We start from the raw sequence: 26896 nt of genomic DNA, 5'->3' as shown, positions 1-26896 counted from the left end.
TAGCATTAAAAGTGGGAAACCATAAAAATCGGAATGACCAACAAAAAATCAAAATAGATAGATATGAATTGTTTCCGTATTTTATCCGCATTTATAATTTCAAAAAGTCTTATACTTCAGCTGTAGATTTCTAAACCAGTAATGTTCGGTCATCTGTCAATGGCATCTTTTGACAAAAATAATAGATGTTACAATATTCACGCAGTTATACATAGCTGAGTGCATTCTTTACGAAAAACGCCTTAAACGCACCATGAAGTAAGAAGTATTCTAATCAACTGTAGGGGCCCCTTCGTTCAGTAGTGCCCAGGGGCCTCGAGTGGTCTTAAGACGGCCCTGCGGAGTGACGCTAGCTTCGAACACGAAAACATTGTCTATTTCTGTTTCTGAGCAAACTCCTAGTCCTGCGCGATATCCCGCATGAAAAGAAGTTCTGATTAAGCCGACACAAATTAATGAAGTTAAGTCATTAACAAACCGAACAGAAGCTACCTTTGGAACAGGAGTAGGCTCAAGGGGTGGGCGTAGCGTAGTTGGTAAATCGATTGCCTTGTGCGCAGCGCACCTGGGTTCGAGTCCCGACCCCGCACATAGGGTTAGAAATTTTTCATAAGAGATTTTTCTAACCCGAAGAGGCGAATGACCTTAAAGTTAAAACCTATATAATCGAAATAAAAAAAGGAGTAGGCTCAAGATGACAGCACAACATCACAATGCCACCATCGGAAGATTTGATCGAACAGAAAACAATAAAATTATCGAAAGAAAATTAGCATCCAACTCCTCCACACGATCAGCATCTAATTACCATCTTGTTAACGGGCGCCTACTTCGTTACCCGTAATTCGGGCGTGAAAGAAGCAACCCGAGAAGAATTTTACGGATCCTACAATGTATGTACCAGCAGCGCCCGGAACAGCAAACCGTCGTCCATAAATCATGCAGTCGGATTCGCTTCGGGCCTTCTGCAACTGCAACCCGTAGCCATACAGCATTGGACATAAATTTTCCCTCCCCAGGCAGCCGAAGCGAATTCAAAATGAGTTCACAATTCACCTGTTGAAGTGGTTGGTTTTTTTTTGCTTCGCGCTCATGACTCATGCAATATTTATTAGGTTTCCGATTGTGGCACGCTCATTCCCGGTAATCAACACTTTTTGCATATCTGTTTTCTCGCCGTTGGCAACCAAAATACTGTCCGAGTCGGATGGGGCAACCAAGTAAAACCGAACGCTATCCGGGGACAGCCATTATCCACTTATGCCGGCCAGACTAGCTAGCCAGTGCACGGTGCTCAGCAAGCGGGGACCTGGGAAAATTGATTATTTTCCATTTCTATGTGCTGCACCAACAGCAGACGAATCAGTTGCGAACTCGACCAACCGACCGAGTGAGCAAGGGACCCCATAATTGGATAAGTGTGCCTAATGGTAAGAATGTGCCCCGTGTGTCGATTGAGAAAGATGCAATTCCGGACACTGCTGGGTGGTGTGCAGAGAGGTACGGAAAGTTAACGCCGGTTCGCCGCTTGCTATGTTGCAGCTCAAAAGAACGCCTAGAACGCGGCGGGAGGATTCCGTAAAAGGTGGCGTGCAGAACTAGCTTTGCATACAATGTTCGCCTGCTTCGATTGGTTTGAAAGAAGCGAGGGTTCGATGGGGAATAGAAATTATCATAATTGTTAAGATCTAGGGGGGAAAATAGAATCGTGCTCCGTATTGGGGAATGGAAGTGGTACGTCATATAGCTGGAGGCTTTGCCTGGTACGTTGAAGTACAAGTTGTTAATTTTAGGATTTGGAATTTACTCGAGTGAGAACAAAAACAGAACGTCTAACAATTGGTTCGCTGTGCCTTAATTAACACAGCTGTGAATAGTGATGACATAACCAAAGAATTCGAATAATTCATTAAAGCATTTCTTTCTGAAAATTTCAGTTCTACTTGGTCTTCCTGAGTTGTTTAGTGTCATAACTATGGAGTACAGAAAGAACTATGGCACAATTCTAGAACTAGTCTTAGACGAGGTGTACACACGCAAAAGCGATTCAAGTCGATCTTGTAGATAAACCAGAAAAAGGCGTGGTGAGTCTATAAGAAATTCAGAAAAATCGAACAAAGACACGTACTATGTTATAATGAACATAGCATGAGAATCTGCTTAATCGGTTTGGTTGGAAAGCCATGTTCAAGTATTATCTGTCACAGTTAATTCCGTTGTACTGAATCGTACACCATCTTGAAATCCACAGGCAGATGGTGAGTTCGTCAGATGAGTAAAATCATGACTTCTTATCCTAGAACATTTCGCAAAATTACTGTTCAACACAAGATCAGGAAGCAGAGCGAAAAAATGGCGAAAATTTAGGATCCCAGGAAACTCCTGTTGAAGAAGTTTTGAAAAAAATTGGAACAGCGCTTCACCCATACTAGGCGGCGGTGCGACTGAGTGTCTCATCTCTATTTTACTGGTGTGTGAAATGTTTTGGTCAGGTTCGATAGAATGACGTGCGGTCACACGCCGTATTTTTTTATTTTATTTTTTCGTTATTTTGCTGCAATTAGGAACATGTTGCACAACATACAAACAAAGTGCGCTTTTTCCATAACATAGTTGTTACCAAGAGAGTTACAAATACTATACAGTAACAAAGCGTGCTACTTGGGATACTCACATGCAAAGTTTAATGAGATATTGCGTCCAATTGATGTTTATAGTTAGCGTAGAACTTTCCGAAATACAGAATTTAAGATCTACAATCATAATAAGTAACAGATTGATGATTTTTTTTCTATGCGTACTCTCGTTCATGACATCAAATTCAATATAGTATTAACGAATTCAACGGACGTCACAGGACAACCTAGAATGATCATAGATATTAAGATCTACTAGCGCAACCACTACAAAGAATGGCAGCTAGAATGAATCAATCAAAAGGAAAGTGAAATGAATACAGATATTTTCACGACAGGCTTGACGGGTGGATGATGGAAATCGATGCTTGACGCCAAATTTTTTGTGCATAAGGACACATACCTTACATAAAGTACGGTTTTGTTTTAGTGTTTCGGATTCTCCTCGTCAGTAACTAGCACCAACTGGGTGTCTAGTTAGGCGATGTATCTAAGCTAGTACCCAAATTAGCACTAGTGTTCACGCAAGACGTGTGACTTTTTGGATTTTAGTGTCTAACTAGTGCTAATTTGGGTACTAGCTTAGATACATCGTCTAACTAGACACCCAGTTGGTGCTAGTTACTGACGAGGAGAATCCGAAACACTAAAACAAAACCGTACTTTAAATAAATTGAGTTATCGAGAGTTTGCTGAACCGGAAGGTGCAGGTAATGCCTGTAGCAGCCTGTGCCCTGACAGAAATTGCGTCAGATCGAAGTTCTGTTTTTTTTTTTAATGGGGATCGACTGTATTTAACTTTAAGGTTATGTGTTTGGCTATGCAGTGTTCGATTTACAAAAACACTATGTTGTCTTCAGCCGACGTTTCGGTCCGTTAGCCACCTTTTTCAGGGATTCGATAATGTGTGTTCTGTTTGCAACAAAACACACATTATCGAGTCTTTAAAGAAAGGTCCCAAGTGGACTGAAACGTCGGATGAAGTCAGATCGACGTTCACTTCTCCGTAATCGGTCTGTTTATCTTCCATTAATTCCGTTATTTCATTTATCTTGCCACTTCTTCGTGTTGTCAATCCGCGTTCTTTGTCACTCCTGATCTTCTTCTAGTAGCAATATAATAGGAATCATTTATATCATCATCCTGAATGTGCTTTTCAAACATAACTTGTTTCTGCTCGTTTCTTGGACGGACTACCGTACCGGAAAATTGACGTTGGTACGCTCGCCAGGAGTCTCCCCTTGCTACTGCCGAATAACGGCATGATTCTGACACAAGGTATGGTCGCTGTTGTCGATTTCTCACAGCCGTAGTCGACGTAATATTCAAGTTCAGTAAGTCTTCGAGTATCACGTCCATTTGCTGTACCTGCCTTTTTGTTGCTAATCAACGCCACCTCTGTTTTATGATGACTTTGCTTTTTCTCCCGTTTCCAGTTTCCCGTTGTTGAATCTTTCGCCTCTGTAGCGAGTACCTCCACTTCTTATAGTGCTACCCCGATTACTTGGAAATCTACATCACAAATCAATGATCGTCGAGCCGAGGATAGAGTCCGGAGAAACATCCGCCGAAATTATACTTCTTTTCTCTTCCTTGTCTGTTTCCTGCGGACGTACTGAGGAACCCTCATGCTGTACAGATGTTTTTGGCTAAAATAGAGTCGTAGCTAGGGTTTGCCACATCCCCCTATCGTGCACACTATTCCCATCCCATCTAGTTCAATGTTATCTAAATTGTAAGGACTTCACGATTATCTGCAGTAAAAGAGCGTTAGCATTGATTACCTTAGACAAGTTAGGGAGTTCGCTTTTAACGAGCGCTTTACGCTTGAGAATCACGTTTACATTCCATCGTGTTATGTTGAGATTGATGGTGTTATTACCGAATGAAGTCTCACTGTCGAGAATCTACTGAACTATGGTGCTGGTCGATAGTTGATTGTAAGAAATTGCATTCAAATCACCCGAAAGGGCGAACAGATTTACGGCCAAGCTGATTAATATCAAATAACTGTGGCTGGCTCTGTATTGTTTAGCCATATTCTATTATAATTTGTCTACCTGTTCCTCTATTTGTTTTGTATGAATCGCTTAAACTATAAATGACTTGATTACACAGCTACCACTCTTCCAATGTGGTACGGTGTGACAAATGTTGGGTATCATAAGGATAATGGTACCGAACAGTATTTGTATTTGTATTGTGGAGTGCAGCCGCCTGAGTATGTATGAATGTTTCCCACTAAAATGGATTCGGGTTATTTGTGGTATGTTAAGCAGACATGGTCATCCACAAAAGATAACCTGAATGGTAGCCGCAATGGCAGAGTCTCTCCTTACAGGAATGAAAAATTGAATTAAGTGCGACAGTTAATGTTGCTCGAAACCGCCTTCCCATTTCCTCACAAGGTGCAATGAAATTTACACAAATGAATAAACAGACCTTCCCGGCTAAGATGATGATGATTGCTCCGTAGAATATTTCACACACACACACTCGCGAGTGATTCGCTTTATCATAGTATAGGTGAATGCACAGCCAGGTTCCGCCCTAATTCATTCACCTGTTTGGCAAAGGCGTTCTTCATACTCAAACAACGTTACTCAACTACGTAGGTCAGATTACCACATGTTAATTCTGACAGGTTACTGCTATATTATGCAAATGCTATTAAGTGAAACGCCCTACAATATTTTCTATTTCAATGACTTGTTATCTTTCCAATTGACCCTGCAATACGTTTTCTTGGACATATTGGATTGGAAAACGATATGATATGATGCATTATCAATCGCTAGTAACTCTACCTTAGGGTGCCCAGGCTTTTGATTTTTTTGCGCATGACAGAGATGGTTCTCAATAAATTTTTGGATCAGCTCACATAATCTTGCGTATATACTCCCACCTGGTGGCAGAATCTATAACTACCTTTTTCTTCATGTATTTTGATGGTTTTTCCTACACAAACTTAATTGTTGTCTTAAATTTGGAAGAGTCTGAGAGTGACAGGGTGAACCACCCTACTGTACATCTGTATATAGTAGTTTTAAATATTTCTGTAAAATCATCAAAATTTAACTTTTTGGGAATGATCCCAGACACAGAAGATTCAATTTGGGAATTCGGTGTGGTAGAGTGGTTTGTTTGTCACAGTTATTGATTTTGCATCGGGTTAGGGTGTTGGAGATGAGCACTGATTCTTTAAATTCAAAATATTCGCAAGTTTGGGTCGGATGCTCCATATCAAAAATTCCGGGGTATGGGTCGGATTTTTCAAATTTTTTAGACCGAATGGGTCATTTGACCGAATGGGTCATTTGACCGAATGGGTCATTTGACCGAATGGGTCATTTGACCGAATGGGTCATTTGACCGAATGGGTCATTTGACCGAATGGGTCATTTGACCGAATGGGTCATTTGACCGAATGGGTCATTTGACCGAATGGGTCATTTGACCGAATGGGTCATTTGACCGAATGGGTCATTTGACCGAATGGGTCATTTGACCGAATGGGTCATTTGACCGAATGGGTCATTTGACCGAATGGGTCATTTGACCGAATGGGTCATTTGACCGAATGGGTCATTTGACCGAATGGGTCATTTGACCGAATGGGTCATTTGACCGAATGGGTCATTTGACCGAATGGGTCATTTGACCGAATGGGTCATTTGACCGAATGGGTCATTTGACCGAATGGGTCATTTGACCGAATGGGTCATTTGACCGAATGGGTCATTTGACCGAATGGGTCATTTGACCGAATGGGTCATTTGACCGAATGGGTCATTTGACCGAATGGGTCATTTGACCGAATGGGTCATTTGACCGAATGGGTCATTTGACCGAATGGGTCATTTGACCGAATGGGTCATTTGACCGAATGGGTCATTTGACCGAATGGGTCATTTGACCGAATGGGTCATTTGACCGAATGGGTCATTTGACCGAATGGGTCATTTGACCGAATGGGTCATTTGACCGAATGGGTCATTTGACCGAATGGGTCATTTGACCGAATGGGTCATTTGACCGAATGGGTCATTTGATCGAATGGGTCATTTGACCGAATGGGTCATTTGACCGAATGGGTCATTTGACCGAATGGGTCATTTGACCGAATGGGTCATTTGACCGAATGGGTCATTTGACCGAATGGGTCATTTGACCGAATGGGTCATTTGACCGAATGGGTCATTTGACCGAATGGGTCATTTGACCGAATGGGTCATTTGACCGAATGGGTCATTTGACCGAATGGGTCATTTGACCGAATGGGTCATTTGACCGAATGGGTCATTTGACCGAATGGGTCATTTGACCGAATGGGTCATTTGACCGAATGGGTCATTTGATCGAATGGGTCATTTGACCGAATGGGTCATTTGACCGAATGGGTCATTTGACCGAATGGGTCATTTGACCGAATGGGTCATTAGACCGATCGGGTCATTAGACCGAATGAATTTTCAGGCCAAATGGATCGTTAGGCCGAATGGATTTTCAGGGCCAATGAATGATTAGGCCGAATGGGTGATTAGGTCGAACGGGTCATTAGCTCGAATGGGTCATTTAGCTCGAATGGGTCACTCGGCCAAATGGGTAATTAAGTGGAATGGTTCCGTAGGCCGAATGGATGTTTAGGCCGAATGGGTTTTCATGCCGATTGGGTCATTGGGCCGAAAGGGCATTAAACCGAATGGGTTATTAGGCCGAATGGTCATTAGGTTGAATAAATTATTAGGCTGAATGAATGATTAGGCTGAATGGGTCATTAGACCGAATGGGTCATTAGGCCGAGTGGGTCATTAGGCTAAATGGGTCATTATGTTGAATGGTTCAGCAGATCGAATGGATTTTCAGGCCAAATGGATCATGAGGCCGAATGGGTCATTAGGCCGAAGGGTTTATTAAACCAAATGGGTCGTTAGCTTGAATAGATCATTGGGCCGAATGGATCATTTGGCAGAATGGATAATTAGACCGAATGAGTCATTAGACCGAATGGGTCAGTATGTCGAATGGTTATAAGACCGAGTAGTATGACACTTAAAACATCGGAGGTAGTTTGACTCCATAGCAGTTAGCAGCATCAGTTGAATCCATTTTGTGCTTCACATCATTCATGCGTTTATTGGAAGTCTGCAGAAATCAGTTGCGTATTTTTCCTTTTTTGAATCATGAGCTATTCTTTTCAATTTTCACAAAACAGTGATTGCGGCATTTGGCCAATTTATGAACAGTTAGAATCAGAATAAAAGGGGTAGCGACTTCAGAAAAATGTCCAATCGAAGGTGATTAGTACAGTGAGTCCAATGGACATTAGACCAAAGACATTGAAGCTGAATGTTTCTATAAAAAAGCAAAAGTTTATCTTGTGGAGCTTCCAGGTCTTCTCGGCCTGAATAAATTTGCGTAGCTCGATCAAACGAATATCTTACTGTTTTATTATCTAGAGAATTAACCATTCGTCCTAGCGGCTTTCGGCCCAAATAACGTTCAGCTTGATCGGAACTCAGAAACACAAATAGTGTTTTCTTTTTTTGGAGCTAGCGTCAATTCGGCGCCAGATCCGTCCTGTCGCTAAGTTACTGTCAGATTCTGATGAGACAAAGTCGAAACGCAAATTCCATAACGAATTTCGCTATAGGTTTTGTACTCTTCGCGCGCAAAGATGGTTTTAAGCAATTTACTGCTTAATGTAGGAAAAATAGCTTTTACCCAAATTTTATTCTATCTGTCATCTACAATGCTTTCTGAAATTTGTGCAAATGGAATTTGAAGTTAGCGCAGCTTCCGGCGAACTTTGAATATTTAAACATCTCTATAAACGCTTCAAAGTGTTATAGTATTTTTGACACACTTTTGATAATCATTGGTTTCGATAGGTTTATTTTCTTTTTCTTTCGCACTTATCCCAACCCAACTCTAAAAACGAAACGTCCCCACCATCAACCCATTGTGTTCCGGTTTCATTTCCCATATTTACACTCCTAACGAAAAACGGTCCAAAAATCACCTTGCGGGAAACTTTGCCCGGTCGGCGCCGAAGAAAGACCCGACAGCAGCGGCAAGCTCACTGTCCGCTCTTCTGTGAAACCGGAAACGAGAACATATTAAAATTTATGATAATGATAGATGCGCCGGCAACAAACACATTCAGAGCCGGCAACTCTCGGCACTCGGAAACGCGCATTTACCTGCCTGACCGCAAAGTCGGAAGGAATAAGTAATGGTCACCGGTTTTGGGTGTGCACTAATTCCGAACTCTTCCGGCTGTTGCTCGAGATTGGTGACACTGGGGGCATTCGTAATGGATCATTATTTTTGGTTGGAAAAAACGGTGTTTTAGATGAAGGGGAAATGTGCGTTATTTATCATGATTTTTTTTCGTGTGAATTGGGTCTGATGTTTAGGAGAAACTCGCTGCTTGTAGAACGGGTCGGGAATTATATAATCGCAGTAATCTGGTTGTTGGCACGTCCATCTAAATCGAAACAATTTTTTAAGCGTTGCTTCGCTTGGGCTACTACGATCTCGATCGTGGTAGTTTTAGTTTTTCGCAATTTACAAACAACATTTTTTGCTTTGAATTAATGACGGAAAAAAATAAACAAAGTTTTTTCAACGTTTGGAGGTTATAAATAACTGTCTTACCGTGGACACCCAATTTCTTCAAATTTTTTATATTAATCTGCCTAAATAGTGAACAATTTCAAGATAACGTCGATGCTTTTCAAACCATTCGGTGTCAGTTGATGAACAGTTTAAACCCCCAGCACCAAAACATCAATCACCCACCAGCTTTTGCCCAAAAGCGAAGCCATTTCTGGGTCATCGATTCTTATCAAAACGCTCAACCGTTCCGAAAGGCTCAATCATCAGAGACTGCGCGGCCGGAATGTTAAATCAATCTTCTTCGGATTTCCAAACGCAACTTGTCAATCAACAACCGCAGCTGGTTCGTCGTTCGCTGCTGGCTTCCACCAATCCACTATGCGCGTGGCATTAGCATATAAATTGGAAATTACCGATTTGAAGCTCTTCGAGCGAAATCCTCTCCCCCCACTCCCTTCTTCGTCATTCGCTGGCAGCAGTTGCAGTATACAGTGCCGAAAGAGGCAATTATTCGACAGCCCAAGGCACAGAAGACGGCGACGTGTCATGCGATGGCGGAAGGTTCGTTGTCTTCTGAATTACCGACCGGTAAGTCACCAGGCTCGCGATCCGCGTGCTAGGCATGCGATGCCTACTTTGCTTTCTACCTAATCAGAGCTATAAAAGTAAAACAATAAAACGACAAGGCGAAAAACGGATTGTTAGACATAATCTTTTTTTTTCTCGAGACGAGGGAAAAGCAGATCGAAGTAACCCATGTTCATGTTACCCCCACCCTTACCGCCACTCTGGTGTACCGAACGGGGGATGCTACCGGTACCGGATAGGTCGCACGTTCAGTGCGATATAGAGGAAATTTGTCATCACCTGGCTGACTGCAGCAACATCGCAACACACTGCGCGCACGGCGACGACCTACTAGCAAACGAAGGGCCAGAGGGGGATAAGATCATTAATGTGGTTTAACACATTGGAAAATGACTCCTTTGCCGGCAACGACTTCTCCATCGACATCGCCATCGCCGTCGGCCAGAGGGCTGCTGATAAGTTCAGCGAAAGGCCGACCGACTACAGTGCTAAAGGCACGCCTGCTGTTCGTTGTTGTTGTTGTCATTATTTTTGTTTGTTATTATAGTTGGTCACGGTTGCGTAACGAGTTTCGTTCGGCGATTTATTGTTACCAAACCACGGCTACTCAGCCAGAAGGGTTCGCGCGCCGAGTGTGTGTGTGTGTTGGGGTCATAAAATAACCAACACCTCTGTCGATAACTCACCCGCTAGGTGCTTGTTGTACTCGCTAAACGATTCGTGCACTCATCTAGGTACTTGTCCTGTGAAGTCAGACAGCAGTTTGGCACGGTAGGCGGTGAAAATTAAACGCCTTCTTTCTGGCTGTCGGTCGGCGGTGAGAAGTGCAAGACAAAACATGTCAAAACTTGTACACAAAGCCTGTTGTTGGTTGGTGTCGGTTTATGTGCAATATTTTTGGAGGGCGGTTCTTGGTTACCCCTGGGTAAGCTTGCAAATTTGGGGTGCCGTGAAGGGTATATTCGCTGGACAGTGTAACCAAATTTGACGGTATCTTTTTACCGTCTGGGTGGAAAATCCAAAAATTTTAGCAAGATATTCGTAACTTGAAAATTAAAATTTGACATTTGAGATTTCACATTTGAAATTTTTTCTCGAATTTTCGAATTTTTAAATTTTTAAATTTTCGAATTTTCAAATATTCGAATTTTCGAATTTTTGTATTTTTGAATTGTCGAATTTTCGAATTATCAAATTTTCGAATTTTCAAATTTTCGAATTCTCGAATTCTCGAATTTTCAAATTTTCGAATTTTTGAAATTTTAAATTTTCGAATTTTCGAGTTTTCGAATTTTCGAATTTTCGAATTTTCGAATTTTCGAATTTTCGAATTTTCGAATTTTCGAATTCTCGAATTTTCGAATTTTCGAATTTTCGAATTTTCGAATCTTCGAATTTTTGAATTTTCGAATTTTCGAATTTTCGAATTTTCGAATTTTCGAATTTTCGAATTTTCGAATTTTCGAATTTTCGAATTTTCGAATTTTCGAATTTTCGAATTTTCGAATTTTCGAATTTTCGAATTTTCGAATTTTCGAATTTTCGAATTTTCGAATTTTCGAATTTTCGAATTTTCGAATTTTCGAATCTTCGAATTTTCAAATTTTTCAATCTTTGAATTTTCGAATTTTATAATTATCGAATTTTATAATTATCGAATTTTCGAATTCTCGAATTTTCGATTTTCGATGTTCGATGTTCGATTTTCGTTTTTCGTTTTTCGATTTTCGATTTCCGATTTCCGATTTTCGATTTTCGATTTTCGATTTTCGATTTTCGATTTTCGATTTTCGATTTTCGATTTTCGATTTTCGATTTTCGATTTTCGATTTTCGATTTTCGATTTTCGATTTTCGATTTTCGATTTTCGATTTTCGATTTTCGATTTTTGATTTTTGATTTTCGATTTTCGATTTTCGATTTTCGATTTTCGATTTTCGATTTTCGATTTTCGATTTTCGATTTTCGATTTTCGATTTTCGATTTTCGATTTTCGATTTTCGATTTTCGATTTTCGATTTTCGATTTTCGATTTTCGATTTTCGATTTTCGATTTTCGATTTTCGATTTTCGATTTTCGATTTTCGATTTTCGATTTTCGATTTTCGATTTTCGATTTTCGATTTTCGATTTTCGATTTTCGATTTTCGATTTTCGATTTTCGATTTTCGATTTTCGATTTTCGATTTTCGATTTTCGATTTTCGATTTTCGATTTTCGATTTTCGATTTTCGATTTTCGATTTTCGATTTTCGATTTTCGATTTTCGATTTTCGATTTTCGATTTTCGATTTTCGATTTTCGATTTTCGATTTTCGATTTTCGATTTTCGATTTTCGATTTTCGATTTTCGATTTTCGATTTTCGATTTTCGATTTTCGATTTTCGATTTTCGATTTTCGATTTTCGATTTTCGATTTTCGATTTTCGATTTTCGATTTTCGATTTTCGATTTTCGATTTTCGATTTTCGATTTTCGATTTTCGATTTTCGATTTTCGATTTTCGATTTTCGATTTTCGATTTTCGATTTTCGATTTTCGATTTTCGATTTTCGATTTTCGATTTTCGATTTTCGATTTTCGATTTTCGATTTTCGATTTTCGATTTTCGATTTTCGATTTTCGATTTTCGATTTTCGATTTTCGATTTTCGATTTTCGATTTTCGATTTTCGATTTTCGATTTTCGATTTTCGATTTTCGATTTTCGATTTTCGATTTTCGATTTTCGATTTTCGATTTTCGATTTTCGATTTTCGATTTTCGATTTTCGATTTTCGATTTTCGATTTTCGATTTTCGATTTTCGATTTTCGATTTTCGATTTTCGATTTTCGATTTTCGATTTTCGATTTTCGATTTTCGATTTTCGATTTTCGATTTTCGATTTTCGATTTTCGATTTTCGATTTTCGATTTTCGATTTTCGATTTTCGATTTTCGATTTTCGATTTTCGATTTTCGATTTTCGATTTTCGATTTTCGATTTTCGATTTTCGATTTTCGATTTTCGATTTTCGATTTTCGATTTTCGATTTTCGATTTTCGATTTTCGATTTTCGATTTTCGATTTTCGATTTTCGATTTTCGATTTTCGATTTTCGATTTTCGATTTTCGATTTTCGATTTTCGATTTTCGATTTTCGATTTTCGATTTTCGATTTTCGATTTTCGATTTTCGATTTTCGATTTTCGATTTTCGATTTTCGATTTTCGATTTTCGATTTTCGATTTTCGATATTCGATTTTCGATTTTCGATTTTCGATTTTCGATTTTCGATTTTCGATTTTCGATTTTCGATTTTCGATTTTCGATTTTCGATTTTCGATTTTCGATTTTCGATTTTCGATTTTCGATTTTCGATTTTCGATTTTCGATTTTCGATTTTCGATTTTCGATTTTCGATTTTCGATTTTCGATTTTCGATTTTCGATTTTCGATTTTCGATTTTCGATTTTCGATTTTCGATTTTCGATTTTCGATTTTCGATTTTCGATTTTCGATTTTCGATTTTCGATGTTCGATGTTCGATGTTCGATGTTCGATGTTCGATGTTCGATGTTCGATGTTCGATGTTCAATGTTCAATGTTCAATGTTCAATTTTCGATGTTCGATGTTCGATGTTCGATGTTCGATGTTCGATTTTCAATTTTCAATTTTCAATTTTCAATTTTCAATTTTCAATTTTCAATTTTCAATTTTCAATTTTCAATTTTCAATTTTCAATTTTCAATTTTCAATTTTCAATTTTTGAATTTTCGAATTTTTGATTTTTCGTCAATTGTCAATTGTCAACTGTCAACTGTCAACTGTCAACTGTCAACTGCCAATTGTCAATTGTCAACTGTCAACTGTCAATTGTCAATTGTCAATTGTCAATTGTCAATTGTCAATTGTCAATTGTCAATTGTCAATTGTCAATTGTCAATTGTCAATTGTCAATTGTCAATTGTCAATTGTTAATTGTCAATTGTCAATTGTCAATTGTCAATTGTCAATTGTCAATTGTCAATTGTCAATTGTCAATTGTCAATTCTCAACATTCTATTTAAAATTTTTAGTTTTCTGTCTTTCTGTTTTTTTCGTTTTTCTTTTTTTCAGTTTTTCTGTTTTTTTTTTGTTTTTCTGTTTTTCTGTTTTTCTGTATTTCTGTTTTACTGTTTTATTGTTTTTCTGTATTTCTGTTCTTCTGTTTTTCTGTTTTTTGTTTTTTTTTGTTTTTCTTTTTTACTGTTTTTCTGTTTTGTTGTTTTTTTTCTGTTTGTTTTTATGTTTTTATGTTTAACTGTTTTTTTTGTTTTTCTGATTTTCTGTTTTTCTGTATTTCTGTTTTTCTGTTCTTTTGTTTTTGATTTTTGAGCTTCGAGTTTTGAGTTTCGAGTTTTGAGTTTTGAGTTTCGAGTTTTGAGTTTTGAGCTTCGAGTTTTGAGTTTCGAGTTTTGAGTTTTGAGTTTCGAGTTTTGAGTTTTGAGTTTTGAGTTTTGAGTTTTGAGTTTTGAGTTTTGAGTTTTGAGTTTTGAGTTTTGAGTTTTGAGTTTTGAGTTTCGAGTTTCGAGTTTTGAGTTTTGAGTTTTGAGTTTTGAGTTTTGAGTTTTGAGTTTTGAGTTTTGAGTTTTGAGTTTTGAGTTTTGAGTTTTGAGTTTTGAGTTTTGAGTTTTGAGTTTTGAGTTTTGAGTTTTGAGTTTTGAGTTTTGAGTTTTGAGTTTTGAGTTTTGAGTTTTGAGTTTTGAGTTTTGAGTTTTGAGTTTTGAGTTTTGAGTTTTGAGTTTTGAGTTTTGAGTTTTGAGTTTTGAGTTTTGAGTTTTGAGTTTTGAGTTTTGAGTTTTGAGTTTTGAGTTTTGAGTTTTGAGTTTTGAGTTTTGAGTTTTGAGTTTTGAGTTTTGAGTTTTGAGTTTTGAGTTTTGAGTTTTGAGTTTTGAGTTTTGAGTTTTGAGTTTTGAGTTTTGAGTTTTGAGTTTTGAGTTTTGAGTTTTGAGTTTTGAGTTTTGAGTTTTGAGTTTTGAGTTTTGAGTTTTGAGTTTTGAGTTTTGAGTTTTGAGTTTTGAGTTTTGAGTTTTGAGTTTTGAGTTTTGAGTTTTGAGTTTTGAGTTTTGAGTTTTGAGTTTTGAGTTTTGAGTTTTGAGTTTTGAGTTTTGAGTTTTGAGTTTTGAGTTTTGAGTTTTGAGTTTTGAGTTTTGAGTTTTGAGTTTTGAGTTTTGAGTTTTGAGTTTTGAGTTTTGAGTTTTGAGTTTTGAGTTTTGAGTTTTGAGTTTTGAGTTTTGAGTTTTGAGTTTTGAGTTTTGAGTTTTGAGTTTTGAGTTTTGAGTTTTGAGTTTTGAGTTTTGAGTTTTGAGTTTTGAGTTTTGAGTTTTGAGTTTTGAGTTTTGAGTTTTGAGTTTTGAGTTTTGAGTTTTGAGTTTTGAGTTTTGAGTTTTGAGTTTTGAGTTTTGAGTTTTGAGTTTTGAGTTTTGAGTTTTGAGTTTTGAGTTTTGAGTTTTGAGTTTTGAGTTTTGAGTTTTGAGTTTTGAGTTTTGAGTTTTGAGTTTTGAGTTTTGAGTTTTGAGTTTTGAGTTTTCAATCTTGAATTTTGAATTTTAAATTTTGAATTTTGAATTTTAAATTTTGAGTTTTGGTTATCTTGATTGTCTAGATTTTTTTATTCTCTCGATTCTCTAGATTCTTTTGAATCTCTAGTTTCTCTTGATTGTTTTGATTTTGCTGGTGGCTTAATTTTCCCAATTCTCTTGGTTATCATGATTATCTTGATTCGTTTGATTCAATTGATTCTCTTAATTCTCGTGATTCGGTTGATTCTCTTGATTCTCTTGATCCTATTGATTCTCTCGATTCTCGTGATTTTCGTGATTCTTGATTCCCATGATTTTTTTGATTCTCTACATTCTCTATTGATTGTTTTAATTCTCTTGATTCTCTTAATTCTCATGTTTTTTTATTCTCTTGATTATATTGATTCTCTCGATTCTCGTGATTCTCATGGTTCTTGAGATTCTCTTGTTTTTCTTTATTCTCTTGATTGTTTTGATTCTGCTGATTATCTTAATTTTCTCGATTCCCTTGATTATCTTGATTCGTTTGATTCTCTTGATTGTCTTGATTCTCTTGATTCTCTACATTCTCTAGATTCTCTTGATTCTCTTGGTTCTTTTGATTTTTTTGGTTTTCTTGATTCTCTTCCTTCTCTTTTCTCTTCCTTTTCTTGAGTCTCTTGATTGTATTGATCCTCTCGATTCTCGTGATTCTTGAGATTCTCTAGAATCTTTTGATTCTTTTGATTCTCTGGATTGTTTTGAGTTTACTAATTGCCTTAATTTTCTCGATTCTCTAGATTCTCTTGATTATATTGATTCGTTTGATTTACTTGACTTTCTTGATTCGGTTGATTCTCTTCATTTTCTCGATTCGCGGTGTTTTCTACATTCTCTAGATTCTCGTGATTCTAGATTCGTGATTCATCTTGATTCTCTTGATTCTCTTTATTCTCTTGACTATTTGGATTATCTTGATTGGAATGAATTTCTTAATTCTCTTTATTTAGATTCTACTTATCTTTTGAATATTTTGATTTTCTTGATTCTCTTGGTTTTCTGGTTTGCTTGATTCTCTTGATTCTCTTTATTTTCCTAACTCTCTAGATACTCTTGATTCGTGGATATGTTAGATTTTGTCTTCATTGATTCAGCACAATAAACCCTTTCGTGTATAATAAATTTTGACAGTATGCTATCTGATTGTCATAGGTTATCAGGGTTGTCTGAGCATGGGTTATTCATTGATCCAGAGCAACGATTGGAGGAATAAATCGTCAATTGCGTGCCTGAATCTTATTGATTAATCTATGTCACAGAGACAGTGATAAAGCCACGATCACCAAATAGTCTATGTTTCAACCTTCATCATTTTCTCCTAGCTTGAAAGCTGCTGAAACATTTCCATTTTTTTAAAAGCACATGCTAATAGATGCAAATGCTCTAGATCGCGTACGGCTTAACTAAAACCATCGATCGATTTGTCAGTCAGACGGCAACCTACTCAAACAACATTGTGTGCAGATCTGTAAACGATCTTCCGTCGTCGAATTACGGTCATATCCTGAAATAGAGCGTCACCACCATCACCATCGCCATCATCATCATCATCATCATTATTATCGTCTGCTGCTGTTACTTTTACTGCCATGTGGGTACCGTGTCCGATGGGAAAATGCCGATACGATCAGCCGTGTATGTGGGCTAAATATGTAAATGTCGATGGCTCCCACGCGGTTCCATATGGGCAAAACACTTGCTCGCTGGCTTCCCATCATACGAGAGGATTCCCTTTTCTATTGGTAGGTACTGTGGTGGTTCACTACGACTGGCTGGTTGGTGGCACTGATGATCTTCACGCGCGCAATGCAACGACATGGGAAGATCGCGGACACGGCCTCGAAAGTATCAGCAAGGTGGCGTGAAAATTCTCCTATCCGACGGAATATGATCGGTTGTTTGGTCGTTGTTGTTGTTGATCCCACGCCATCCAATGCAGGTGAAGAGCGGTGCAAGACACGATCCTCGAACCACCATGGCAGATCAGACTCGGCAGCTGTCTGTTGTGGGGGTGAACTTGAAACGAGGGACCTTTCTCCCTTTCGATGCTGCTGCTGAGTCCGAGACTGAGACTGCCATTAGAGGTTCTGTTTTTTTATGCCTTTGGGGGCAATTTCAATTTGATAAATAAATTAAAAACAATCAGCCGGTCTGCCAACAACTCTCAACGACCCGACCCCTAGTGCACAGGATGACGATCCGTCCGGGAGGCCAGCTGTTTGGTCAGACTCTCAGACAACTGCCACAAACGAGCCAGTGAATGAGTGAGTAATAATGATCGTAAGGAGGATGTGATTTAATAAATGCAATAGAAGAAATTATCAGATGCCGCAGCAATTTCGCACCCCGTCCCCGACATCCTCAAGACACTCGCGGTCGCTGGAGGAATGGCTATTACAGATGGACAGGTTCCTTCGCCCGACCGGCAGCAATGATAATTTAATTTTCCAATAGTGTACTCATCTCTTCATCCGGAGAGCTGCTGCGTGCGAACTGGCCTTTTTTCTCCGACGGTGCGCAGTTTAATGGAAATTTATATCGGCACTCGTTTGCCTGGTCGAACAACACAATTCCGGTGCCCGTTTCAATTAGTGAGTGTTTTCGAACGCGCTGCAGATCTGGTTTTACAACTCACTCAAGATCGAGATCAGGACGCGCAGTGATGCGTTCTCCTCCTTCGGTAACGATGTTCGTGGTTGTACTTGAATGCGTCAGGCGCAGCAGGCTTTGCTTTTTCTTTCACACACGTGGTAAACGAAAAATCAGCACCGTTGCTACCGGTTGTTTTTTTCTACGTTTGGACGCTTCGTCGTCAAGCAGAAGTACGAAAATTTGGTAACTGAATGTGCGTTTTGTTTCCTCCACAGAATTGGGAACGGATTGGCCTCAACCTGGATCATTACTATCATTACAACTAGCTCAATATCACCCGGTATGTATAAATAAGCTCCGAAACGAGTTCAGTACATTTACCAGCATATTTTAATCTAACCTGATTTCATTCAATCATTTTTTTACCTTTTCCCATTCCGAACAGACCGCAACTTCTCCTGGAACCGATCGGGTCCGGAATCAGTTTGAATGTCGCATTCGCATAATTGCACGCACTAACCTGCAAAGGAAAGAGAAAACAAAGTTCAATAAAGCATTACAACAAGTGTTATTTCAGCGGGCCGCTGGAAGGCAATTGCAAATCGCAGTTCCAGCGCAAATGGACCCGATCGCGCGAGCAGCCTAACTCCGGCTGGTTGGTTGGAGTAAACAAGAAGTAAGTAAGATCAATACAATAAAACACAACTAGTCTAAATGGCGGTGGTTGTCGTTGCAATTGCTCTACTGTTGCTGGTGCTGCTGCCACAACCGAGCGGCAGCTTCGTAGCGACCTTTAACTTGGCTCGCGGCCATCGGTGTCCGATTCCGCCATTCTTTTCGCCGCCGCCGCCGGTGAAAGGTTAACCGTCCATTGAAGCGTTGTGATTTAACGAACGCCGGACGGTTATCGGACTCGGCAGATCGGACCGGTCGTTCGGTTTGGTCGGGGCGGTAATGTAGCCGACATTTCGCGGAGAGTCAAGTGCAATGTGCAACCGTTTCTATTTTGAATGGCAAACTGGTGGAGAAGGTGAATCCAATAATCCGCAGTTCAAGTTGGGAATCACATTCCCTCTGGTCGTAACTCGTAAGTAATGTGTTTTAATGTGCGCGGAGAATATGGGGGGAATCGTAATAGAAGAACTACTGTCAGGTTTAGTCCCGATGCGCTTCATGGTTTGCTTAGATTTTTTTATTGTTAGTTTTGTGATTTGTAACAAATCGCCCTGCCTGACAGGTAGCATGTTGAAGGCATCCGTAATTGCTTTAGCTTCTCGGCTTCGGAAATGTTTTAACCTGTTGTTTTGAGGGGAATTTTCCCAACACAAAACCTTTAGCGACGTGCATAAAGATGTTGCCGTAATTTTATGGTCGAATTTGTTCTGCACGGTAAATGACTATTTCAGTTCGGTAAGAGTAAACTGGAGGCGGGGAATGCGATAAGCTTGACTTTTCATTAAGATTTGTAAATTCATCAAAGGGTGTCAAATGAAACTTCTATAGCTGTGAAGATTTACTTCGATATAGTTCTAGTGGTTAATGAATAATTAGGCCAGTAATTTAGAGTATTATCATTACTTTCCCCTACTTTACTCTAGCGTAGGGGAAAGTAGGGGAAATTAAGTCCAGTGTATCCGGATTTACCAACCTGAACATGAAACTTCAACACCGTCAACTTTGCTACAGCACGCTTACGCACCTTTCCATCAGCAGTTCTTACATCCACTGGAGGAAGTCTTCTTCGTACCCAGTTCTTCTCATCAACTATGAACATTAGGTCTTCAGTTTGCATCAGCTATTGGCCATTCAACCACTTTGGTCGATGATTCAGAGTTGGTAGAAACTCTTTCGCCCAAAGTTCCCATAGTTTTTTGGTCAGATATTGTGACCGCTTTCGTAGAGCTTCGGCGGAGTCCTCTGTCTACGTCACCGTTCCACGGAGAAAGCTTCTTCCTAAGCTGATTCTTGTGGGTTATACGTCGAGTGTCAATGATATCCTCAGCTTCGGGCAACGTCGTTGATAGTATTTCGTCCGTAGAGATTCTGTCCATCATCTAGCACTCGCAGGGAGTCTTCGATGGATCTTTATTAGATGTTCAGGGTTGAAGTGCCATGCGTTTGCAGTCGATAAGACCTTTTCAGCACACACACACACTCACTGTCTTGTTGTTGACGGTGCTGTTTGTTGTTTCAGATTTACTGGCTGTATTCACAGATAAGTGAGCTACCGTTGATGGTTCAACATGTACTGATGATCGAACAACAATTTTGAATTCAATTGAAGATGATAAGGCCGCTGTATTTGTTTTATTTGTTGTAGTTGTTTTTTTTTATCTTTGGTAATCCAGCGCAGGGTTTCCTGTAAATTGTAAAATGTTTGCAGTACTAACAACTGCGAGACTGATTGTCATAAGTACACAGCGTGGTCTGAGCATAGGTAGCGCTAGTCGCGACAGAAGGAATAGGGAGCTTCAGCCGCGTTTTAAGCAATGGAACACCGTTATCAATGCATTGGAAAAAAGTTATACCATGTCCAATGGAAAAAAAACTTCGTGTTGCGACTTGACATGAATTAGCGAATAGTGCTATCCAGTGTATGCGGAAACATATCATGCAGTCTTACTTCGATTGTGTTATCTTCATTATACACGTGGATCACACTCGACATAGTGGCGGAAATAAGTTGTTCGGCTAAGCGATTATTTTTTAATACTATCAGTACAACATTACTTACATCGTGAAACTGAATAGAAAAAAACACCAGTTTCCTTGAGACTCATTTTATTTTTCAGCAAGTGTTCTACTCCATCCCATTGAGGATTGATTGGTGTCAATTTGAAAAAGTATTCGGTGATTGAATACTCACGAAATACATTCTGGTCAAGCTCTGTCTGCCAGATCTCCAGGAATGACTGACGATAACCTCGCCAGACACGTTCGAGTAGATTTAAAGGGGGTGAGTAACAGAGGCCTTATCGGCTAGCCTGGGCTTTTACTCGCCTGATCCAATTGGGCATAAAAACGTTAGAAACTCGGATGTTAAGCATAAAGGACGATTGGTATCATGGACGATAGACTTGAATTATTATGTTGATGTATAACTTAAAGAAATTCGTTTTTCGACGGTGATGCTTCCGGGAGGCAAGAGCGTCAATGGTTGCACCTTTTTGATCTTGTAGAAAAGCGCTGTAGGCAGACCAAACTAGATCTTGAGAAATTGTTGCTCAAATAAGAGAAACGAACGCTTAGCGCGGGGAAACTCATTTGTGTCAAGGTATAGAATATACACATATGGTGCAGTGGTTTAAAAGGAAAATATTTGACATGAAGCACAACAGCTCATGAATTGAAGAATGATCAATCATTTTTAATTCTACGAATATACAAATATGGTTATTTCTACAATGATTTTTTTCAATATTGTTCAGTTCAATGATTATATTATTTTCGTGATAAATGTTAAACCTACTGTTAGAGAGAGAGAGAGAGAGAGAGAGAGAGAGAGAGAGAGAGAGAGAGAGAATTGCCCATTAGAGTGGCTCGACATATGACATTTTTCAGCACAGTACTTTTTGATTTCCTGTGCAAAATTTGAAAGAGGTCGGTTGCTTCCCGGGTTTGCGCACTGCGTTCAAAGTTTGTATGGGATTTTATATGGGGAAATCAATTATTTTGCATTTACGTTAATAAAGATCGCTTTTTCACTCAATAGAGAAAACCAGCTTTATAAAACGATAATTTTTAACCTTGGTTAACAACTTTGTCGAAGACGATAACTATCTATGAGTTTTCAAAAAATAGTTATAACGATTTTTTTTGGTTCAATCCAAATGCAGAAAATCATTATTTCTTTCAACACTGTCACGGATACTTTAAACTTAAATAAACGATAATATAGTCATCGCAGAGACTTGGTACCTTTGAATGAAATGTTCAAAATGAATTTCTGAATAACATAGACGTAGCCAGAAATTTAAAGAAGAGAGGGGGGGGGCTTGTGTACTCCCCAGTAACCTTTTTAGTTAGTTTAGTGTAACATAAGGAGTACATCTTCAATGCATGTTTATAGCGCCGAATTAAAAATTAATCTTACGTGTCTGAGTTCTACTATTTAAGGGCTCTGCTGTTAGCTTATTTAAAATAGTACAACGGTTTATAAGTTTTACATATTTAAAGACCCTATTTCTTATTTGTTAGTACCCTACTGATCACAGTAAAAAAATCCGAATTGCTCATATAACCAAGACTCATTAGCCAGGACAGGTCTGAATAGCGCTGTCCCATCCCATCCCAGGAAGCAAGGACCAAAGGAGTGACATTCTTAGCCAAGTCACTCCGATTTATCAAACGCTCTATGAACTGAAACGGTCGGTACGGTTGTCCACGTTTCTTCTTTACTCAAAGTTCAAAATGATTCGTTGATTAAATTCTTCATTAAATGATTGTGTCACATTCCATATGTGCCACAAACATTAATATTGACAAGAAAAATTGTAGGCAAACATCTGTAATTTTTCAGGACCAAATTTCCGTGCGAAACTTCGTGAAAAAATCCGTGCAAACTTCCGCGCAAAATTCTGTGCGAAACTCCGCGAAAAAATCCGTGCGAAATTTCATGCCTAATTCCGCGCGAAAACGTGCGAGATTCCGTACGAAATTCCATGCGAAATTCCGTGTGAAAATCCATGCGAAATTCCATGCGATTCCGTGTGAATTTCCATGCAACATAACGCGCGAAAATCCGTGCGAAATTCGGCGTAAAATTCCGTGCGAAATTCAGTGCGAAAATCCGTGCGAGATTCCGCGCGAAATTCTGTGCAAAATTCTGTGCAAAATTCCATACGAAATTCCGCGCAAAATTCGTACGAAATTCCGCGCGAAATCCGTGCGAAATTCCTTGCGAAATTCCATGCGCAATTCCGTGAGAAGTTCCGTGCGAAATTCCATGCGAGATTCCGTGCGAAATTCCGCGCGAAATTTCGTACGAAATTCCGTGCGCGATTCCACGCGAAATTCCATTCGAAATTCCGTGTGAAATACCGCGCGAAAATCCGTGCAAGGTTCCGCGCGAAAATCCATGCGAAATTCCGCGCGAAAAACCGTGCGAGGTTCCGCGCGAAAATCCATGCGAAATTCCGCGCGAAAATCCGTGCGAAATTCCATGCGAAATTCCATGCGAGGTTCCGTGCGAAATTCCATGCGAAATTTTGCGCGAAAATCCGTGCGAATTTTGCGCGAAAATCCGTGCGAAATTCCGCACGAAATTTCGTGCGAAAATCCGTGCGAAATTCAGTGCGAAATTCCGCGCGAAAATTCGTGCGAAAATCCGTGCGAAATTCCATGCGAAATTCCGCGCGAAAATCCATTCGAAATTCCGTGCGAAATTCCGCGCAAAAATTCGTTCGAAATTCCGTGCGAAATTCCGCACGAAAATTCGTGCGAAATTCCTTGCGAAATTTCGTACGAGATTCCATGCAAAAATCCGCAGGAAGTTCCACGCGAAATGCCGCGCGAAAATCCGTGCGAAATTCCATGCGAAATTCCGCGCAAAAATTAGTGCGAAAATCCGTGCAAAATTCTGTGCGAAGTTCCATGCTTAATCACGCGCGATAATCCGTGCGAAATTCCTCACGAAATTTCGTGCGAAAATCCGTTCGAGATTCCATGCAAAACTCCGCGCGAAATTCTATGCGAAATTCCGTGCGAAATGCCGCACGAAAAACCGTGCGAAATTCCACGCAAAAATCCATTCAAAGTTCCGCGCGAAATTCGTGCGAAATTCAGCGCGAAAATCCGTGCGAAATTCCATGCGAAATTCCGCGCAAAAATCCGTGCGAAATTCCGCACGAAATTTCGTGCGAAAATCCGTGCAAGATTCCCTGCAAAAAACCACGCGAAATTCCATGCGAAATTCCATGCGAAATTCCATGCGAAATTCCACACGAAATTCCGCGCGAAATTCCGTGCGAAATTCAGTGCGAAATTCCATGCGAAATTCCGCACGAAAATCCATGTGAAATTCCGTGTGAAAATCCGTGCGAAATTTCATGCGAAAATCCGTGCGAGATTCCGCGTGAAATTCCATGCGAAATTCCGCGCGAAATTCCATGCGAAATTCCGTGCAAAAATCCGTGCGAGTTTCCGCGCGAAAATCCGTGCAAAATTCCGTGCGAAATTCTATGCTTAATCCCGCGCGATAATCCGTGCGAAAATCCGTGCGAGATTCCATGCAAAAATCTGCGCGAAATTCCATTCGAAATTCCGTGCAAAATGCCGCACGAAAATCCGTGCGGAATTCCATGCGAAATTCCGCACGAAATTTCGTGCGAAATTCCGTGCGAAATTCCATGCGAAATTCCGCGCAAAAATCCATTCAAAATTCCGCACGTAAATTCGTGCGAAAATCTGTGCGAAAATTCGTGCGAAATTCCATGCGAAATTCCGCACGAAATTTTGTGCAAAAATCCGTGCGAGATTCCGTGCGAAATTCCATGCGAAATCCCGCGCGAAATTCCGTGCGAAAGTCCTTGCGAAATTCCACGCAAAAATCCATTCAAAATTCCGCGCGTAAATTCGTGCAAAAATCCACGAGAAATTCCGCGCGAAAGTCCGTGCGAAATTCCGCACGAAATTTCGTGCGAAAATCCGTGCAAGATTCCATGCAAAAATCCACGCGAAATTCCATGCGAAATTCCGTGCAAAAATCCGTGCAAAATTCCGCACGAAATTTTGTGCGAAAATTCGTGCGAGATTCCGCGCGAAGTTCTATGCGTATTGCCGCGTGAATATCCGTTCAAAATTCCGTGTGAAATTCCATCCGAAATTCCGTGCAAAAATCCGTGCGAAAATTCCGTGCGAAAATCCGTGCGAAATTCCGTGCGAAATTCCGCACGAAAATCTGTGCGAAAATCCATGCGAAATTCCCCACGAAATTTTGTGCAAAAATCCGTGCGAGATTCCGTGCGAAATTCCATGCGAAATTCCACGCAAAATTCCATTCAAAATTCCGCGCGTAAATTCGTGCGAAAATCCACGCGAAATTCCGTGCGAAATTCCGCACGAAATTTCGTGCGAAAATCCGTGCAAGATTCCATGCAAAAATCCACGCGAAATTCCATGCGAAATTCCGTGCAAAAATCCGTGCAAAATTCCGCACGAAATTTTGTGCGAAAATTCGTGCGAGATTCCGCGCGAAGTTCTATGCGTATTTCCGCGTGAATATCCGTTCAAAATTCCGCGTGAAATTCCATGCGAAATTCCGTGCAAAAATCCGTGCGAAAATTCCGTGCGAAAATCCGTGCGAAATTCCATGCGAAATTCCGCACGAAAATCTGTGCGAAAATCCATGCGAAATTCCCCACGAAATTTTGTGCAAAAATCCGTGCGAGATTCCGTGCGAAATTCCATGCGAAATTCCACGCAAAATTCCATTCAAAATTCCGCGCGTAAATTCGTGCGAAAATCCACGCGAAATTCCGTGCGAAATTCCGCACGAAATTTCGTGCGAAAATCTGTGCAAGATTCCATGCAAAAATCCACGCGAAATTCCATGCGAAATTCCGTGCGAAAGTCCATGCGAAATTCCGTGCGAAAATCTGTGCAAAATTTCGCACGAAATTTTGTGCGAAAATTCGTGCGAGATTCCGCGCGAAGTTCTATGCGTATTTCCGCGTGAATATCTGTTCAAAATTCCGTGCGAAATTCCATGCGAAAATCCATGCGAAATTCCATGCGAATATTCCGTGCGAAAATCCATGCGAAAATCTATGCGAAATTCCGCGCGAAAATCCGTGCAAAATTCCTTGTGAAATTCCGTGCGAAATTCCGCGTGATAATCCGTGCGAAATTCCGCGCGATAAACCGTGCGGAATTCCGCACGAAATTTCGTGCGAAAATCCGTGCAAGATTCCATGCAAAAATCCACGTGAAATTCCATGCGAAATTCCGTGCGAAAGTCCATGCGAAATTCCCCGCAAAAATCCATTCAAAATTCCGCGCGTAAATTCGTGCGAAAATCCACGCGAAATTCCGCGCGAAAATCCGTGCGAAAATCCATGCGAAATTCCGTGTGAAATTCCATGCGAAATTCCGTGTGAAATTCCATGCAAAATTCCGTGCGAAATTTCGCGCGAAAATCCTTTGAAAATTCCGTGCGAAATTCCGCGCGTAAATTCGTGCGAAAATCCATGCGAAATTCCAACCGAATTTTCGCACGAAATTTCGTGCGGAATTTCGTACGGATTCTTGCACGGATTTTCGCACGGAATTTCACATGGATATTCGCGTAATATTTCGCGCGGAATTTTGCACGAATTTCCGCGCGGAATTTCCCACGGAATTTCGAATAAAATTTCGCGCGGAATTTCGTGGGGAATTTCACATGGAATTTCGCATGGAATTTCATGCGAAATTCCGCGTGAAAATCCATTTGAAATTCCATGCGAAATTCCGCACGAAAATTTGTTCGAAATTCCATGCGAAATTCCGCGCGAAAATCCATTTCCGTGGGAAATTCCGCGCGAAAATTTGTGCAAAATTACGCGCGAAATATTGCGCGAATATCCGTGCGAAAAGCGGCTCTGGGACATAATTATTAGCGACATTTTTACCCGTTTTGGCACCAGTTTCGCGGGTCATTTTATTAAAACTGGATTTTTTTTCTTACAGGAGCACAATTTCGTATCCCGAGATAGAGTTACATTCCTTAAGTAACTTCATTGATATTCCAGGAAGGTTAAAGGTAAGTTCTAGATGGCGCTTTTTATCACCCTCCTAAAGACAAATTTTCCAATTGTGATCCATTCTGAATTCGTGGCAAATGAACCAATAAATGTTTCCGGTTGCGGGCTGTGATTTTCACTCTTCGCCACAAAT

General features: G+C 39.9%; 1 protein-coding gene and 1 long non-coding RNA gene across 2 annotated transcripts in view; one reads left to right on the top strand and one right to left on the bottom strand.

The window, feature by feature from the left end:
- LOC131685585 (zinc finger protein sens) overlaps nt 1-26896 on the bottom strand; it is a 570390-nt gene that overhangs the window by 203036 nt on the left and 340458 nt on the right. The gene's annotated exons all lie outside the window — the stretch shown is intronic.
- On the top strand, nt 18231-26774 carry LOC131685586 (uncharacterized). Its single transcript, XR_009304845.1, has 3 exons — nt 18231-18362; nt 18468-18698; nt 26690-26774. It is a non-coding gene; the product is annotated as an uncharacterized LOC131685586 (long non-coding RNA).

Source organism: Topomyia yanbarensis, chromosome 2 (assembly GCF_030247195.1).
Source record: "Topomyia yanbarensis strain Yona2022 chromosome 2, ASM3024719v1, whole genome shotgun sequence".
Classification (NCBI taxonomy): Eukaryota; Metazoa; Arthropoda; class Insecta; order Diptera; family Culicidae; genus Topomyia; species Topomyia yanbarensis.
Note: the sequence above shows the minus strand (reverse complement) of the source record. Positions and strands in the feature narration are given on the sequence as shown.